Source organism: Eptesicus fuscus, chromosome 4, assembly GCF_027574615.1.
Source record: "Eptesicus fuscus isolate TK198812 chromosome 4, DD_ASM_mEF_20220401, whole genome shotgun sequence".
NCBI lineage: Eukaryota > Metazoa > Chordata > Mammalia > Chiroptera > Vespertilionidae > Eptesicus > Eptesicus fuscus.
This window is the reverse complement of record NC_072476.1, coordinates 108,478,438-108,496,803: the sequence shown is the minus strand read 5'-3', so window position 1 is coordinate 108,496,803 and position 18,366 is coordinate 108,478,438. Positions and strand designations below refer to the sequence as shown.

General features: G+C 47.1%; 1 protein-coding gene across 11 annotated transcripts in view; it reads right to left on the bottom strand.

Moving 5' to 3' along the window:
• The window catches only part of PRLR (prolactin receptor), a 125,093-nt gene that overhangs the window by 22,311 nt on the left and 84,416 nt on the right, over nt 1-18,366 (bottom strand). The window lies entirely within an intron of this gene.

Here is an 18,366-nt window from a genome sequence, read left to right as displayed (position 1 = left end):
CAACTGGGCCTCGCTGATGCCACACAGTTGGGGGGCGGGGGGCTTCCTCTGGAGGTGCAGGCTGAGAAGGATCTGGAAATCTTGGCTACAGGCATGGCAGTGAACTTGGGTGAACTTCCAGGTGGTTTCTCTCTCCCCTTTGGAAAAGCCCCAGAAACAAGAAATGACAAACCCAGTAATAATTCAAGTCCCTTGGGTGCCGAGTATTAAGTAAGATTGAACCTGTAGGGTTGAGAGTTTCAAGAAATTCATTATCAATATTATTCTTACCCTTGGAACCAGTTTCAAAGCCTCTAAATGTTCTTTTCTTTAGACTCCACGCAACTCTCAGAAAACAACAGAGTTGATGAACCGAGTGCAAATGCTTGGAAAAACACAGCATACAGTTTCCTTAAAAAATTTTTTTTTTAAACCAAGGGAGGAATACCCAGGGGCAAGGCTGCTCACCTCGGGACATTTGAAATGCCTGTTACCTGAGGAGCCCAGAAGGCCAGCCTTTGCCCATTTCTCCTGGTCAGAGGGCGGTGCCCCATTTGCCAGCTGGACACTCGCTAATGGGCTTCCTGAAAGCTTTTGTCCACCTGCTCCCATCCCCCCAACATTCTCAGAAATGAAGTCTTAGCGGCAATAGAGGTTTGGGGTATATGGGTGTCATCAGTGACGCTCTTCTATTGGGGCTCTGGGAGGTAGCCAGCTTGCCTTTCCTTGGGGACCTTCTAGTCGCTCTCCCACGTCCAGACTGTACATTCGAAACCGCCTGGTCCATCTAACTCCTCAGAATCATCTACTGAAATCAAGCTGTTAAAGACTCATAATGGGTTTATGCACGGAGCACTTACTATGGGCTGCACACGGTGCTAAGTACCCGGATTACTTAAATTTCATTTAACCCTCACAGTAGCCCCACCAGTAGCCCCTTTAACGGACGAGGAAGCCGAAGTACAGAGCGGGTGAGTAAACTGTCACATGTCACCGGGAGAGAGAACTCTGGCAAATCTGAGGAATCATCCCGATTTGCGGACAGTCTGTGATCGCCGGTGTGATTATTCCCCCTTCGATGGGGAGACAACGGAGACACAGCGGCCGACCCGCCACGCCTTGGGCGGCACGGGGTCAGGAGAGCCGGGGCCCAGAGAGGCCCTCTCCGTTCCCCGCCCCACTGGTGCCTGGGCCTCTCAAACACTGACTGCCACTGACCCAGCTTGTTTAGGGCCCGGTGACCCCAGACAAGCTCTTAGTCCTGGAGATCTGGTGGTCCTAGCTGGGCTTGGGGACAGCACTTCCTCCCACGGGCTGACGACGTCCTATAATATGCGTTTATTGAGAGTTCCCTGCTCTTCGGGCCATTGCACCAACATGCTTGAGAGCGACAGGTTATAAATCACACCTTCGGGCGAGGCCGGATGCCATGCAGACTTCTCCTCAGAGTTGGGGCTCCATGTGCTTTGCAAAGGAGACGCCTGGATTGGGGAAACTGGGTGGGGGCAGCCAGAGCTGGTGCTGTCATTGCTTACACTTCCTGGTGCACTGACCCAGGCTCGAAGACACTCTCCTCGATAAAGCTTTCATATAAAAATGCTTTCAGAAACCTGGCATTTTCTGTGCTAAAAAGAAACCATTTTCTCCAGGACTTCCTGACCATCCTGCACATCGGTTACCAGCCATGCGCACTTTCCGATGCCTTGAAACACCTGTGCCAGGGAATTAGACGTACGCATCGTGGTGTCATGGTTGCGTTTCGGTAACGATTTCCCCCCTCATTCCACATCTCGCTCTCCAGCAGGACAAACAGGGTCGGATACGTAAACCTTCAGAGAGAAAGATAATCACAGCTGCCCACTCCTGTGCTGAGGGTGAGTGCTGACCACACCTGCTGGCGTTTCCCAGCGCTAGGCCCACCTCCGCCGTCACTGACCATTTTTTATGGCTGACAGGCACTAGGCTGGAGAGAAACTTGGTGTCTGCCTCTCTGAATCCACCCTCCCATCACAAACAGGCCCTTGATCAAGATTACTCATCCCAGTTGGAGTGGAACACCTAATTTTTAGGGATAGCGATAGTGGCAAATGGCTCCAAATATTTGAATCCAATTAGGAAAAAGTCAGCCCCACACCTCTGCCCCAGGGCAATTATCTTGGCTCCACTCCTCACTGGCTCCCTGGGTGTGACTATGGTTTGGAAATAGAAGGTTTGGAATTAAAGAGCAGGTTTGTAGCAAGTCAGCCGCTCCCACACCTTGCCTATGACCAGCTGCCTGGCTTCCTCGCTTCTGAATCCTCAGGGACTCTCCCATCTCTAGCCTCCTCCCAAGATCTTGCTCAAACATGCCTTCCCACCTGCTATGTCCCATTGTGGTAGGACCTCTCAGACCCTCCTTCTTTATCAGTGCTGAGCCTGTTCAGACCCTCTCTTTCCAAAAGCTTTCCTTCATTGCCCTTCTCCATTGAGCCATGTGTCTTCACCCAGGCCAAGAGTTGAGAAAGAAATCTGGCAATTTTTGCCCTGGTAGCTTGCTGTTCTGAGAAATAAGAGCCACACCCCCGGGTGGAAAATCACAGCCACGGTCCCATAGCCTGTGCTGACCCCACTCTCTATGGCAAAAAGGGTGTGCCCTAGGAGAGAGGCAGTGTGGCCTCCTGAGAGTTCAAAATAACAGATTTGAGGTCCCACTGTCTACAAATCCGCACACTTTGGTGCACCCAGAATTGAGCAAATCCTAAAACCCACCCATCTCATCTCTGCCATTTTGTGGGACTTGCTCCTAAGACCTGGTGTCAGGTGATCCCCAAAGCGAGTACAGTCCCTACCTTGCCCTACCCCATTTGCCACAGTTGCCCTAATGTTCTACTCAGATTTTTGAACCATTTACCCTGACTCTAGAAATGGGCCTAGCATGCGAGGCAGGAATTCTGAGGACCTCCCTAGCAATTGCAAGCCCAAATCCCATGGACAGGGCTGCCCAATCCAAGGTTTGGATTTCTTTGAAGACCATCATACGTAAGACATGTACAAATCATAAGTATTCTGCTCAACGAATTATCACAAAGTGAATAAGCTCATGTTACAACCAGGTCCAGAAAGAGAAACACTACTAGCACCCCAGAAACCGCCCTGGTGTCTCCTCCCAATCTCTACCCACCCCTCCCCCGCAGAAAGCACTCTTCGGACTTCGAGCCTCACAGGTTCGCTTGGCCTGCTTTGGGACTTTATATATATAGAGCCACACAATATGCATTTTTTTGAGGGGGTGTGTCTGGCTCCTTTCATTTCACTCTGGATGATTCAGCCTTGTTACATGTCGTTTTACAAAATCCACTTTCACTTCATTTCACTCATCATCATTCATACTACATCGAAGGAAAGGCCATGATTTTTTAATTCATTCTACTCTTGGTAGACATTTGGCAGTGTCTGGCAGACTTTGGATTTTGCTAAGACTGGTCAAGGCTCAGATGGTGGGGAGGCCCTGCATCTCCCCTCCCCACCTCAGCCACTTTGTGCTCCTCCCCTCAGTCCTCTACTGAATAGCTAGGGCACTGCCTGCCACAGCTCCTGATTATTAATCCCAATTCAATTTCAGATGCCTTTCTTGTCCTAACAATGCAAAACATCTCATTTCTTGCAGACGAATTTTAAATACATTCACCCACTGTTTTCGATGTTAGGAACTGGGTTAGGTGCTTCCTGTGGGGTCTGCTGGGTGGGGGTCCTCAGCTCACTGGGTCCCCATAAGCTGCTGCTCCTCCCGGGTTAGATGGCCTGAGGATGGACTCACAGGGAGGGAGCCCCACATGTCCCCTGCGACTTGCAGGAGTCTGGCTTGTCTTTCCCATACAGAATGCCAACCTTTAGTCTGGAAAACAGAGGCCAAAATCTGCTCAGAGTGGGGAGAGCAGGAGGACGGATTAGTGAGCTCACACCAGGGGACAAGATTAAGGCCTTTATACAAGCTCTGTCCAAAGTCAATGGCCAAGGACTGTTTGTGGAATGAATATGCGAATCAGTGAAAGCCCTGAAGGTGAGAAAGCAGGACAAGATTCTAAGACCCGGGATGAACTGTGCACAAGGAGAACGCATTATCGAACGCCAGAGGTGGAGCCAGCGGAGCAGTGTGTCTTTGGCAGGGGAGCTGGCGAGGATTCCAGGAGAGTGCGGCAGCTGCTCTTTGAGGCAGACATTGAAAGTTGGGGATGCAGTTGGAAGAGAACCCTGGCCCGAGGTGGGGAGACGACAGCTCTAGCTCTTCCTGTGTGTGCGACGCATGTGTCCACAGCAGTGCAGCATCTCTGTCCGTCGCCAGACCACACATTTACACGTTTATTTGTCTGTGAACTTCCACAGGAGGGCCCTTGCTCAAGTGATCATCATTATTATTGTTTATCACTGCCATGACCAAGTTTACATATTATTGCTTCCCAATAAGGTTTTCTTTTTTTTCCCCATTTTTTAAATTAAGGTATTATATGTGTACTTATCTTACCATTGCCCCCCCCCCCCCACTCCCATACATGAAATTTGTGCACTTGTGGGGGGAATCCCTCAGGCCGGCCTGCGCCCTCTTGCAATCCGGGACCCCTCAGGGGATGTTGGACTGCCCGTTTCAGCCTGATCCCCGCAGGCCAGGTGACACTGGCAGCCCAACATACCCTGAGGGATGTAGCAGTGCACGAAGCGGCAGGTGGCCAGGGAGGAGCCCAAGCCAGGGCTGGGTGCTGCTCCCGCTCATTCCAGCCCCACTGCGCCTGTGGTGCTGCTGCAGAGGCGAGAGAGGCTCCCGCCACCACAGCAGCACTTGCCAGCTGTGAGCCCGGCTTCTGGCTGAGCGGCGCTCCCCCTGTGGGAGCTCACTGACCACTAGGGGGCAGCTCCTGCATTAAGCGTCTGGCCCCTGGTGGTCAGTGTGTGTCATAGCGACCGGTCGTTCTGCCATTCGGTTGATTTGCACATTAGCCTTTTATTATATAGAATAATCCTGTGCAGTGGGCAGGGAAGCTATTATTGTTGTTATAATTACTACTACATTATTGCTCCCATTTCAAAGATAAGGTTTCACACTTTGCCCTTTACTCCTTGCCCAGTAATTCTAGTAGCTCCGTCTGCTTTCACATCTGGCTCACTTCCCTGTCTAACAAAACATGCGTGTCCTCATCTCACGTGCGTGGGCATGTAGACGTCAATCACGCCAGCACAGATCATCCCCGCGCCTCTCTCCCATAACCCAGAACAAAGGGAACAACTGCCGCACACGGCCCTGCCTATTCCCAGTCGGAGAAAAAGCGCCTGGCGTTCATAAAGAAGGTTGTGCTTGTGCCCCCTCCTGTCCCGCAGGAGGCCCTTTGCTGGAATTGGGAGCGACCGCAGCCAAGGGAGAGAGGAGAAAGAGGAGCAGGGGGCAACCACAAGATCAGCCCGGGTGACGTCAGGGGAGACGGTGGCCGAGCCAGGCATAAGTAATAAGTAATCTTTTATTTGTTTATTTGCAGGTCTCACTGGGATAGCTAAAGCTGCTTGAGCATTCATTTATTCATTCATCAAGTATTTATCTCCCTCACCTCTTTCAGGCCATTGCTCAAATGGCATCTTGTCGGCAGCCTTCACTGACCACTGTCTTCCAATTTGACCCGCCTCCAGCACTGCTCCTCATTGCCCTCCCCCACTTGACTGCTCTCCAGGGAGCGTACCGCCCTCTGACCTATGGTGCCTTTTCCTTCTTTATTTGTTGATAGTGTGTCTCCATCCACTGGACTGTAAACTCCTCGAGAGGAGATTATGCAGGACCGTGCCCAGGACAGCCACCTATGTCCCAGTGATCTTACAGTGTTCAGTTTTGTGTATGTTTTGAAAAACATACTTGTCAGGTCTTAATGAAATAATGTCTGCCCCTTCCAGAGGCTATTGGTTTCTTTGCTCCCCTAAAATCACAGCATATCGGCAACCAGCTAATCAAAGATGCTAGAATCCTCCTAGTTCTCTTCCCTTCCGAGTGTTGAAGGAGAGACATTTGGAGCCAGATTACCTGGGTTGGTTGGAATCCTGTTTCTGTCACTCACTAGATGTGTAATCACAGACAAATTACTTAACTTCTCTGTGCCTTAGTTTCCTCATCTGTAAAATGGGAATGATGTTGGAACCAACCTCACAGAGCTGTGATGAGAGTTTAATGAGTTAGTATTTGTCAGGAGCTTAAAACAGTGTCCATCCTATAACGAGACCTATACAAATGTTTGCTAAAATCTCTCCGTTTCCCCATTGTTGACTGTTTTTTCCTCCTAACTCTCTCCAACCCAAGAACTTTCCACAGCAGGAGAGAGGTAAAGTGGCTTCCTTTCAATGGGAAATGCTGCATTTACAATTTCAGTGGAGGGGGGTGTGAGCAGACTGGATTATTGTCCCCAACTATTTGCTCCCTCCCAGTCATAGGACTGTATAGCCCCACCCATTGTCATTGGACATACCCATGCATCGTCCTGGAAGGAAACACATCCTACTTCAATGACTTTGGACTTGGCCCTCTGCAAAGTTTTGGCCAATGGAATGGGAGTGGTTATGATTGTTTTCGCTGTACGCAACCAGAAGCCTTAAATACAGTTGCAAGGTCGGGGTTAGGCTTTCTTTCTTTCTTTCTTTTTTTTTTTAATATATTTTATTGATTTTTTACAGAGAGGAAGGGAGAGGGACAGAGAGTTAGAAACATCAATGAGAGAGAAACATCAATCAGCTATCTCCTGCACACCCCCTACTGGGGATGTGCCCGCAACCAAGGTACATGCCCTTGACCGGCATCAAACCTGGGACCCTTGAGTCCGCAGGCCGACACTCTATCCACTGAGCCAAACTGGTTAGGGCTGGGTTAGGCTTTCTTGCTTTTGTTATCCACATGCCTTCAGGATGTCCCAGGTAGTGGCTACTCCCTCAGTTTGGGTTCTAACATGAGAGACAGGCGGGACCCAGATGAGCCCAGCCAATGTTAGCAATGTTAGCAGAGCCACGACCAACTTGCAGCTGACACACATTCATTATGTAAAATGAGCAAAGAGTAAATGTTAGTAAGCCAGCGAAATGGCACTGTTACCACTGCACAGGCAACGAATACAAGGCAAGAGTAGTAGGAAGAGAACATATGTTTTCAAAGACTGTTCAAAGAAGATTATTTTTTCACAGAGGGCTCTCTCTGGTGTGTGTGTGTGTGTGTATGTGCGTGTGAATGGGCTGTCACTGATCTAAACCCCTAAACAACTTTACTTTGCCATAAAGAAATCACTATTGTATTGGTAGCAACCTTGTCTACTATGCATATTTTAATTTTTAGAAATTTGGGCTTGGCAAATGAGAAGGGAAGTTAAAATAAAATAAAATAAATTATTGGCCTAATGGCATCGCCCCTCTGCCTCCCTGATTATTTCTCTTAGGAGGACATGAACAGCTGGCATTCTAGAATCATGCCATTTGGGATATGAAGAGAGTCAAAAGATTGGAAATAATTCTGATTCAACCCCTCACTTTTACATATGAGTCAATTGAGGCCTGGGAAGATGAAATGCCTTGGCCAAATGCCTGCTGGGAGAATCCTTAGAGCATTGAGACTGGGCTGAGTGCACATCTGAGAAGGTGACAAGAAGAAATTCCCAAGAATGTATTAAAAGCATTTTCCCTCTCAGATTCCTGATTTTCCCTAACACCTCAGTTAGAAACCCAGGAGACCATTCACAAGAGGAGTAGTAACTTCTGGTACCCATCAGATTTCGGTTCTCTTTTTCTTTATGGGCACACAATTAAAATTCACCTCCTGGACTCTCCTGTAGTTAGATGGGATCAGGTGATTGAGTTGTGGCTTCTGAAAGTGGGCAGAAATGTTACACTCCTGGTCTAGTCCTGGTCTTTAAAACTTCTCACACATTCTCATTTCCTCTCTCTGATTCATTATTGGCCAGAGAAAGGTGAGACCGAGGATTTCTAGGTCCTAAGGCCTTAGTACAGACAACAGATGGAAGGCTCACTCCGCCCCTGCTGATGCCCAGTGGACTGTGACATAGCTGAGAAATAAAGCTTTGGGTGTGAGTTTCTGAGTTATAGAGAGGCTGGGCTGTATAATGGCTAGCCTTAGCCTGACTAATCTAGCGACAGTCCAGAGACAGCTTCGTTTATATGGTAACAACTATATTTAACCAAGTAAAAGAGCTGTGAATAAGAAGACCACCTGTGACTTGGCCTACTGCCAGTGTTCCGCCGTGAATACCATCATCAAAGTCTCAGAGTAACCTCTATCTTGTTTCCTCTATATAGTCAGTCTCTACACACGGCCACACTGACATATGTCCATAGATGGCTGACTGAATGTTTTTATAAGGCTATATAAAAAACACATTACTCTGACTCACAAATCTATTGGAAAAGCACTTGACCTTGAGCTCTGCAATTTATTCTTCCCGTTAATTAATAGGTCCTCTATATTACAGAGGAATATGCTCTCAGACCTTATTGATTCCCCCAATAAAGCTGTTCATGTGCATTAATTTAAACCCAGGGACAGATGGTGACAAAGCCAATTGAGATGTGGTTGCTAGATCAGTGAACTTTGAATAATGATGTATTTCTGTATCCCAAAGTAAGACAACCGCCCTTAGAAAAATACGATATAGTATGTTTAACCCTTAAAAGGGAAGGGTACTTGTTAATTATAAAAGGATCTCTCTCTAGATTTCTTCAAAAGTCCACCATCCCCTTAGTGTACCTCAACGAAGATGTACAATAGTTGCTAGGCTTCCTGAGCCGATGTATTTGCACATGGAAGTGGAGTGGGCCTAAGCAAATGTCTGTTCATTTGGCCACCACGTCATTGGCTTGGAAGAACCTAGTAAATCATTGTTGACTCACTGCTTTACAATAATACCATCACCTCTTTAATTTTTAGAAACTTGGGCCTGGCAAATAAGAAGGGAAGTTAAAATAAAATAAATTATTGGCCTAATGGCATTGCCCCTCTTTGTTCAACATACAATTGATGGCATGTCCTCCAGGCAACCTTCTCTGAGTCCACCAAAGGAAAAACAAAGTTTAGGATGTCAATATCCAAAAGGTTAGTTAATTTTTCTGTATCTTTGAAAACACTCTTCTAGAAAGATTGTCCATAGTAATTTCCCATCGTTAGCCTGGTAGGCATCCTTTTGTCACATCCCTATGCTTCTCAATTCAGCTTTAGAGACAGAAATTAATTTTAATATCACCACAAGACAATATGATTTGGAAGAGAAGTTTACTGCTTTGCCGGTACCTGCAGTTCTGTGTTAATTTTCAATTTATTTGCAAGTCAAAAGACAAATAGCTTGGGAAGCTTTTCATGGGTGTGCCTAAGCAGAGGAGCTAATCCACAGCTGGATTTCTGGAGTGCATTTCTGAACATCCTTGATTGCCTAAAAGTCCTCATTACAACCCCCACCTTTTCTTTAAAGCTCTGTGTATGCGCCAAGCACATGGAGCTTGAGTGGACCCAGGGGGTCAGTAAGGGAAGAGCAGCAGGTAATGCTGACGTGAATATCTTGTGCAGATCAGGAGATGTCTTGCTTAACAGAAGTCTTCTGAGCACACCGCAGCACTTGCCTGCTCACAGAATGAAGGCTGACTAAACCAGGTGTGACAACCTCCAGCAGGCAGCCTCGTTCTCACTCTCTGCCCAACCGGAGGCTACACGCAGCCTTTCGTCACTTTGTGTGCTAACAAGGGCAAGGACCTTGTGGGGTGACAGGTAGCACATTTCACAGCAGACCCCTGCTAGGCATCTGTCATCCCCTCCCTGCCCAGTTGCCCTATCTTGCCCCTCTATCTTCCTTCCACACCCTCTAAAATCCCCTCTACAACTCCAAGCAATTCCTCTCTGACTCAGCTTGCACGTCTCACTGACGAAAAAGGCTGATTTCTAGAGAAAGTATACCCATCTAGTGTTCCCCAATGTTTTTCTCCATGGGGGATCCAGCTTTCCCACCAGGTGGCATGCTGAAGTCTTTATCCCTCAGAAATGGCTCCCCTTCTGTGCATGAATATAGCTGCTAGAAAAATGTGATTTCTCATCAATATTGTTTCAGAAGCAGTAAGATTGGCACATGGCCATCCAACCAAACGCCGGGCTGCATCTCCATCCTCAGCTTCAGCTTTCCTTCCTTCAGACAGAGACTCCCTTGGGTCTCCCCAAAAGTGGGGATGCCCTGCCTACACAGCACCAAGGACCTGACCCTAGCTCAGAACCGATAGTAAATCCTGCTTTATCTCTTTCTCCCCACACCCTTCCAGGCTAGATGCTTATTGATGTCAAGCACCGTGTTGATTATTTTTCCTTCTGTATTCTTCATGCTGAATACAAATCTCAAGGCATAGAAGGTACTCAATAAATGGTTTTGAACAAATAAAATTAATTGGGTGTGTCATTGCATTTGGAGTGAAGTTAACGATATTATTCTCCAAAGTGTTAATCATTGGGATACGTGGCTCAGAAAGGTCATGCCTGCCTGTCTTGGGTGACTTAAAAATTGATAATAATGGAAATGTGTGTTTCAATAGGATTTTCAATTTTTAAAGTATTTATAGAGAAAATATTTTATTTTATTTTGTTCCAATCCTGTGAGATTTCACGATGGTTGCACTAAGTTTGCAAATACTTCTGGCTGCTCAGTATAGAGATGGGACTGGCACCTTACCTTTTAAGTGCAAATTGGTACAATCTTTCTAGAGGTAATATTTATTAAAAGTCTGGAAAACGTAGATGTACTTTGAATTGAAAACACACACACACACACATTTAGGAACTTATTCCAAATGAACAGATATGTGCAAAACCCAATTCTGTACAAAAAGGAACCCTCAGTGCTATTTATAAAAGAGAAAATTGGAAAAAATCTAAAAATAGAATTATAAAGGATTATTGAACTAAATCACTGTATGGGCACACAATAAAATATTATTTAATCTTTAAAATAATGTAATAAAACTTTAATGCTATGGAAACAACTGAAAAGGAAAAAGAAAACTGGGTACAAAAAAATAGATGTGTTTGCCTTCTACTTTAACATATGTTTCCCCACACACATGCACAGAAGAAAGACTGGAAATCCATACACCAATATATCAGCCAATATGTTAGCAGTGGTTATCTCTGGAGGGGTGATTCTAAAATAAAAATTATTACTTTTTAAATAAAATGAAATAAAATATTACTAAAATACCTAAACAATATAAAAAGGTTATTACTTTTATAATTGAGGGGGGGGGAAATCCCCATAAAAATGTTACCCCTACAAAAACGATCTCATACGGACAACCTGCCATTTCATGGAGTAAATACACGGGAAGGACCCCGCTGGAGGAGGATGCAGGCGTTGTGTGTGTGTTGTATGCATGTGTGTGTGTGTAGCACAGTTCTCAGCAGCTGCTGACAGCCAGCCTCCCTGTGCCAATTAGTGTGTGGGGCCGAGTGCGCTCCGCCTCTCGGGGAGACTCGAGTGATTTCCCAGTCCGTGATGCCCCACAGCCGGCTCCCTTGTTTTTAGGAATTCCCTCCACTTCTCCGAATTCCATTATGCTATTCATCTTAGGGCTATTTAAAATACTGAGGGGCGACTGGCCATGATTTGTCACTAACTTTCTGACAGGGTGAAAGGCAATTTCATGGAAAAACTCTTTTTCAGAACTTCAGAGAATGGTGGGGTCATCTTATCAAAAAAGAGCGTAGGAAGGTCATAGGGTTCTCTGGGAAGCCGGGCGCTTGTTTGGTCCTGGCCCCTCAGCTCTGCTCACCCGAGGTCTGCAGGGAGGACCTGGAGGTTCAGAGGGTGGCGGAGAGGGGAAGCAGGTGGGCGAGGAAGCCTGAGCATCTCTGCCACGTCTTGAAGCCACTACCAGCCCCAAAGTCCCTCTCTCTCCTCACTTTGCTGCATCTCGTTCTAGTACATACTGTCTCTACCGGGTTTAATCATCACCCATCCTCACTCATGTACAATGTGTTCTTTCAAACTCGCTTCTTCATTCAAAACTTCCGGGCTACATATCCAGCCGGATAATTACTTGACTCTCTTACTGGCTTAAATTCACTCTTTTTTCTTCTTTCCCCGTTACTCAGCTTCCCTCAGAAGCCCTCCCTTAGCAGAAAAGCCACCTGTCCAATAAAAATGTCACAGGCAGTGTCCTTAGTGAGGCTGGGCCTGGGGATGGAACATTAAATGCTCCCAGTGCAGACTCATTGGGTGACAATGGAAAGGAAGAAGGGAAACCTGGATTCACCCCCTTCTAATGCATTTTCAGAAAAAGTCAGGGTCGGTTTAGTTTGGTGACTGGAAAACCCATCCATCCATCCATCCATCCATCCATCCATCCATCCATCCATCCATCCAAACATCCAAACATCCATCCATCCATCCATCCATCCATCCATCCATCCATCCATCCATCCATCCATCCAAACATCCATCCATCCACCTACCCATCCATCCATCCATCCATCCATCCATCCATCCATCCATCCATTTTTAAACAAAGGTTCACTGAGCATCTATGATGCACGAGGTATGGGCAGGGCCCTGAGTATATAGTGTTGTGCTAAAACAATCCTCCTAGTGTTTAGTCTGATGGAGGAGAAGCTAGTAAGACACTTAAGTGTAAATGATGCAAGTATTAAGAAGGAGCTCTGTAGGTACGATGAGAGCCAACAGCAGGTAGATCTGACCTGGTCAAGGAGGCGGGGCTTCCTTGGGAAGCTGCCAGGAGGAGGAGGATCAGGAAGCCCCCTTTCTCTATTTGTGACCCTGTGTATACCTGATATGGCAGGCACCGCTGATGGCTTCTCCAACAACCATGTCCCCATTTGTGTTTGCCCACAGAGCCCAGTTTGTCAGCTATCACCCGTCCAGACCAGGGGATGAGGAGGTATCGGTCTAAGGTAACCATGGTAACCTTATTTACTGTGTGAGATTGGTGTAGGAGTGGTTATCCCTCTGGTTCTGGCCACTGACCCATAGCAGAAGTCTCCTGGGGTCCGCTGGGAAAGGCTTTCCTCCCGGGTGAAAAGAGAGAGTGGGGAGGAGAAGCCTCCTCCAGTGGGACCATGTGATATGTTGAGCAGCTCAGTAACACCGGGAACTGGTTTTCTTGGGACTTTGGGGTGTGTTACATGCCCACGGTTGAATGCACTTTTAGTCAGGCACCTGGCTTTGGGGGCTTTCATCAAAGTTTGGCATGGACGGCTCAGGGGTGGAATGGATGAAAGGGGTGTGTTTCCAATTCCAGTGGCTTAGAGGTAGAGAAAGGTGGGTGTTGAATGAGAAGTGTTGGGATGTTGCTGTAAAGGGAAGGAACAAAGTAGTGGTTGCTAGGGGTATTGCTTTATTGGGTACATATAAAGTAATCATTTCATTTTTGTCACTGGCCTCACTATTGCTTTATTTACTTAATTATCTTCTTCTTTTTTCTTTTCTGTTTTCTGGACAATGGCTGACTTAGTGCTATAGCTCACTATAAGTGGAAGTCCTATTTAGCCATGTATGCAAATGGCTCCCATACAGTGAAAAATTCTTCCAAATTTGAAAATGTCATACATAGTTTAGGGCAAAAGTAGGTTTACAGTTGTGAGTACATGAAACACAGTTTATTCTTGTATCGTTATTTATTAATTATTATATTATTTCCCATACAAACAACTGTCAAACTACTTTTGCCCCACCTTGTATTTGGCCACAAACGATTGAATGTCCTATCAATGGACTAATCTGATCCGGTTTTCTGGATCCTTGATCCCTTTCTAGCAAACAAAAGCCACGGGCCCATTCCAGGGCCTCGCTCTGCAGAGTCAGAGTTTTGAGACCCAGGAGAGCAGTACCTCCTTGAGTCTGTGCACAGACGCAGAGTCAGTGGCTCCAGTACACAGGCAGCCATGAGCGCCATTTCCTCTGCCCCATCTTCTAGATACCAGCATTCGTGGGAAAGTCAGTGTTCTCATTCTAGTCATGACCCCACTTTGCCCTCTTTCTCAGCAGCTCACATGAGTCACTTGGTAATAAAGAGTCCTCGAGACTATTAGAGGCTCCATGGTCGGCCTGGGTTGGCTGTGAACTGAGGTTGCAGCATGATCTAAAGGGAGGTCACACCCTTGGGCTGAGACACTGAAGGACCTGGACAGGTACACAGTAACCCCCTCACCCGAGAGAGGGAGTTCTGCCATTTCTCAGTCAGAGTGACTTTGGCGCCTCTTTCTGAGCATGCATTTTTTTTTTTTTTCTAATTGAAAAAGTCGAGAGGGTTGCATCTGCCCTGCTCTCCCAGCCAATGATTGTGAGGATGAGGTGAATAAACATTGTGCAAATGCTCCACATTACTGCAAGTTCTATGCAAGTGTGAACCGGCGCTGTCAGTAGGCGTGACCATTGCTCCTCAGATTCTCCACGCCCCTCAGATACTCCAATTCGAGGGGGAGGAAGTGCTTCTTTTCTCCTGAACGTCTTCTCATTTGGGAACTCGCAAGGCTAGACTCTGTAATATCAATGGGCGGCCATGTGCCATCAGGATGATGGCTTCCCTCTGGCTGGAAGACCTCTGTGTGTGAGTGAGGCTCTGAGCCCCTCTCAGCTCCAGATTTAGGATAGGGTCTCTTGCTTCCCAAGGAGCCATGTGTCTCATAGACCACACAATGGAGGAAATAGGACCCCAAGCCAACCCCACTTACTCTTTAATTGTCAACACAAAGAGCTCTGTGGTAGGCAGACACACGCGTGCTCAGCACTGGACCCTTGGCAAAGCATACAAAGTTTGCCTTTGGTCTTGTTTCACTTTCTCTTTGGAATTCTATTCTCTATCCTTCCCCACAGAGCTGGCGATTTTAGGCTCCCCTGCTTTCCAGAACTCTGCGAAGCCAGTACCAGCCTCAGTTTCAGGAGTGCTGTACAACAGAACTTTCTATGAAAATGTAAATATTCTATATATGCTCTGTCCAATATGGTAGCCATAACCACATGTGGCTATTGAACATTTGAAATGTGGCCTGTGTGATTGAGAAACTAAATTTTTAATATTATTTAATTTCAATGAATTTATATTAAAATTGCCACATGTGGTTAGTGTATTGGATAGTACAGGTCTGGAATTCAACACCTCAATCATTCAGTCTCTCCACCACAATCAGAATTAACCTGTCCTGTGTCCCAATTCCAAGGCCCTCTTCTTAGAGATGTACCAACATGCCTACCCAATAGCAAATTCCTATCCATTAATTACTGTTTTATCTCTCTTAGATAAGCTCATAGATTTTGAGCAATGCAAGACTTTAGACAAAGCAGAGCCTCAAATGATAAGAATCTGAAGGACTCTGGTAGGCAAGCACGGTTGGTGAAAAGATTATGGGCCTAGAGTTTTAGACTCACTCCAAAGCATACTCTATGGATAGGCACATCTTTCCCAGTGCCCAGGGATGCTTTAGGTTCCTCCCAGCCTCTTGCAGTCTGGGGAGAGGTGAGGTTACAAATGAGCCTGGGAAGTGGAGGTAGGAGGGGCTCGAATGGGGAGGATCGGAATGGGAAGAGCTCAAAGGATGCCAAGCTCTTACAAAAGAACCTGGCGTGCCAGTCAGAGTGGCATTCTGATCCACCCTGGGGAGGAGGTACCAGGGAGAGGTCATTAGGGAGTAATTGTTACCATTAGGACAAGATTGAAAGGCTAACAGTTCAGTCCCAGAGCCCAGAAACCAGATTGAAGGCCACAGAATGGACTGTAGCACTTTGGGCTGAGTCTCAGACAGGAATTGTATTTCCACTCTTAATTCTAATCTCCCCTAATTTTAGGGATTTTTTTCTTCTTCTTCTGAATTATTCTATGAACATTGCTTTCTAGATGGTTTTTTTGTTGTTTTTTTTACCCCAATACTGAGCTGTGTTTCTGTTTGTCTTGGATGCCTATGCAACTGCCCTCAGGTTCTTGCCTGTGTTTTCACAGATACCCACAGGCATCAGATGCAGCCTTGCAAACTAAACACTAGGTTGGGTAAAGGGTGGAGGATAATGGCGGGGGAGGATGCTGGGAAAGGGGGTCAACTGGGGCATAAGAGGTGAGATGAGCAGGAAACGTGAATACCAACCCAAGAGCTTTGGTCGGGATTTACTCTCCGGGCCTTGGTTTGCCTAGTGGTACCGTGGGAAAATCTGCTACCACCACCTCACCCGCTCTTTACTCTGAGGAACTGAAGAAGGGATTTCCAGTTAAGCTACATGCCTATTTGTTTATAAAACCATCCAATTTTATGAAATAAATTGGAGATCAAGTCTCAAACCTTTTGTGCAATAATGTGGTCTATAAATAAGTACACATACAAAGGAAACACGGCAGCCAAATCCCTCTGGTGCCTTGCAACACAGTTGAGGCTCACAAAGGGAAGGACTGCCCAAGGAGTCAGTGTTACCCTGTTCCCTCTTGTTTATCTTTCCTTCGTGTAAATCTCATGAGGCATTTGGCATCCAGGGGCAGAAGCCCAGGAGGAGGAAAAAACTCCGAGAAGCCAGCTGGGTTGATTCACTGGCTGCAGTGTTGCTAAGTACTCCTGGGCAGGGCTGTTAGGCCACACGGTCCAGTTGTGCCAGTGCTTTTTGAGCTCCCCACTTTGCCTGCTGGGGGAAGACATTTGTAATGTCTGGAAACATTTTATTGTCACCACTAGGAGGGAAATCTTGTCCTTTCTGGCATCTTAGGCAATGCCTGAAGATACTGTTGGTTGTTACAAGTTGGGTAGGTTAGTGTCCTACGGGCATTTAGTGGGTAGAGACCAGAGGTACTGCTAAACAATGCACAAGACAGCCCCTAGGATAAAGAAGGATCTGGCCCAGAATGCCGACAGTGCTAAAGGCATGTAGCTTAACTGAGAACTCTGACCCAGAGGAAAAGCGCAGGCTTAGTTCTGGACACTGAAGTGTCCGAGGGCCCCCGAAGGGCTACCACTTTTTCAACATTGGAAGACTAGAAAATACCCTAGGCTGGCCTCAGGAAATCCTAGCACAATGTTGGCTAGACTGAAATGACCTAGTCACTTTCATATCTTCATGAGCCTGTAAGTTCCTCTGAAAGAGAGGGTGTGCGTCCTCTCTCTCTCTCTCTCTCTCTCTCTCTCTCTCTCTCTCTGTCTCCTCTTTCTTTTTGTACATGTTACACATGACGTCTCTCTCACACACTCCCCGCTCCCAATAGTCCTGCCACTGATAATGAATGGAGAGCCCAGATATCTTTGCAATAACAGCTATGAGATGATGAGGGTCATTTGAGCATAAAGCGGGCAGCCCCGAGGCATTTGGTAATGAGGTGTCTGTTGAATCCAGAGCTTATAACATGAATGTCTGGGGCAGCTTTCTCAGAAGCCACCAATTTTTATTTTTATTTTTTTTTACCATAGACTGGAGTGCTGCAGAATGTTTCATTTTTAACACTCTGAACATCCTAGAATGTATTTTAGATTCTGGGAATCATTTCAGGGCTTAACGCCCTCTCTTTGATAATGTCCTAGTTCCATTCAGAACAACTCCTGCTCTGCTCCATTCCTTCCTAAGTAACATCCAGGCTCTTTGTATGCTCTTGCGGGGTACCCAAGGGGTCATCAGAGGCAGGGGGAGGGCGCGGGGGGGTGGTGGCGGCACAGGAAGGGGCTGCACTGGGAGGGAGTCTGGAACGCAGAACCGAGCACTGAGAGCTCTGGGGTAGGACGACCTAAGGGAGGTCATGGGCCTTCCGCTCATCACTGCAGTTCAGCAAGCACTTATGGGGCAACAGGCTTTGGGCTCACTTCACTCATTCACCTGTCCTTTGGCATCTAAAATGTGCCCGGCACACCATTTAGCTCTTGTCATCCTGTGCCCCGAACCCTGGCCCTGCTCCTGGCCCTGCTCTGTGCCCATGGGGCTGGCTCCTGGGCTCCCTCGCCCTCCAGCTTCGGAATGGGTTCCAGCCATGGATGCGGAGGATGGAAGAAGAGCATATCAGGGTGACTGCTGCTCCCGCCCCCTGCCTTCCTCGGGGCTTAGTTCCGACAGTGGCCGTGTCTCCATCCACAGCTACAGTCGGGCAGCCCCTCTTCCAGGCTCCAGCTACCACGGAGTCCCAGCAAACTCCCCTTCTCCCACTCCCCTTAATGAGGAGCGGGTGTGACAAATTCCCTCCTGAGTTATCTCAACCTGCCCACAGGGATGTAAATGGCCTCTTTATTATGTTCCTTTAAAAATCCCAGCTGAGGGAGAGATCAACCAAAGGACTTAGATGAATGCATGTAAGCCTAATCAATGGACACAGACACCAGGGGGGTGGGGGCATGAACGGGAGGTGGGGGGTAATGGGGGAATAAGGACACATATGTAATAC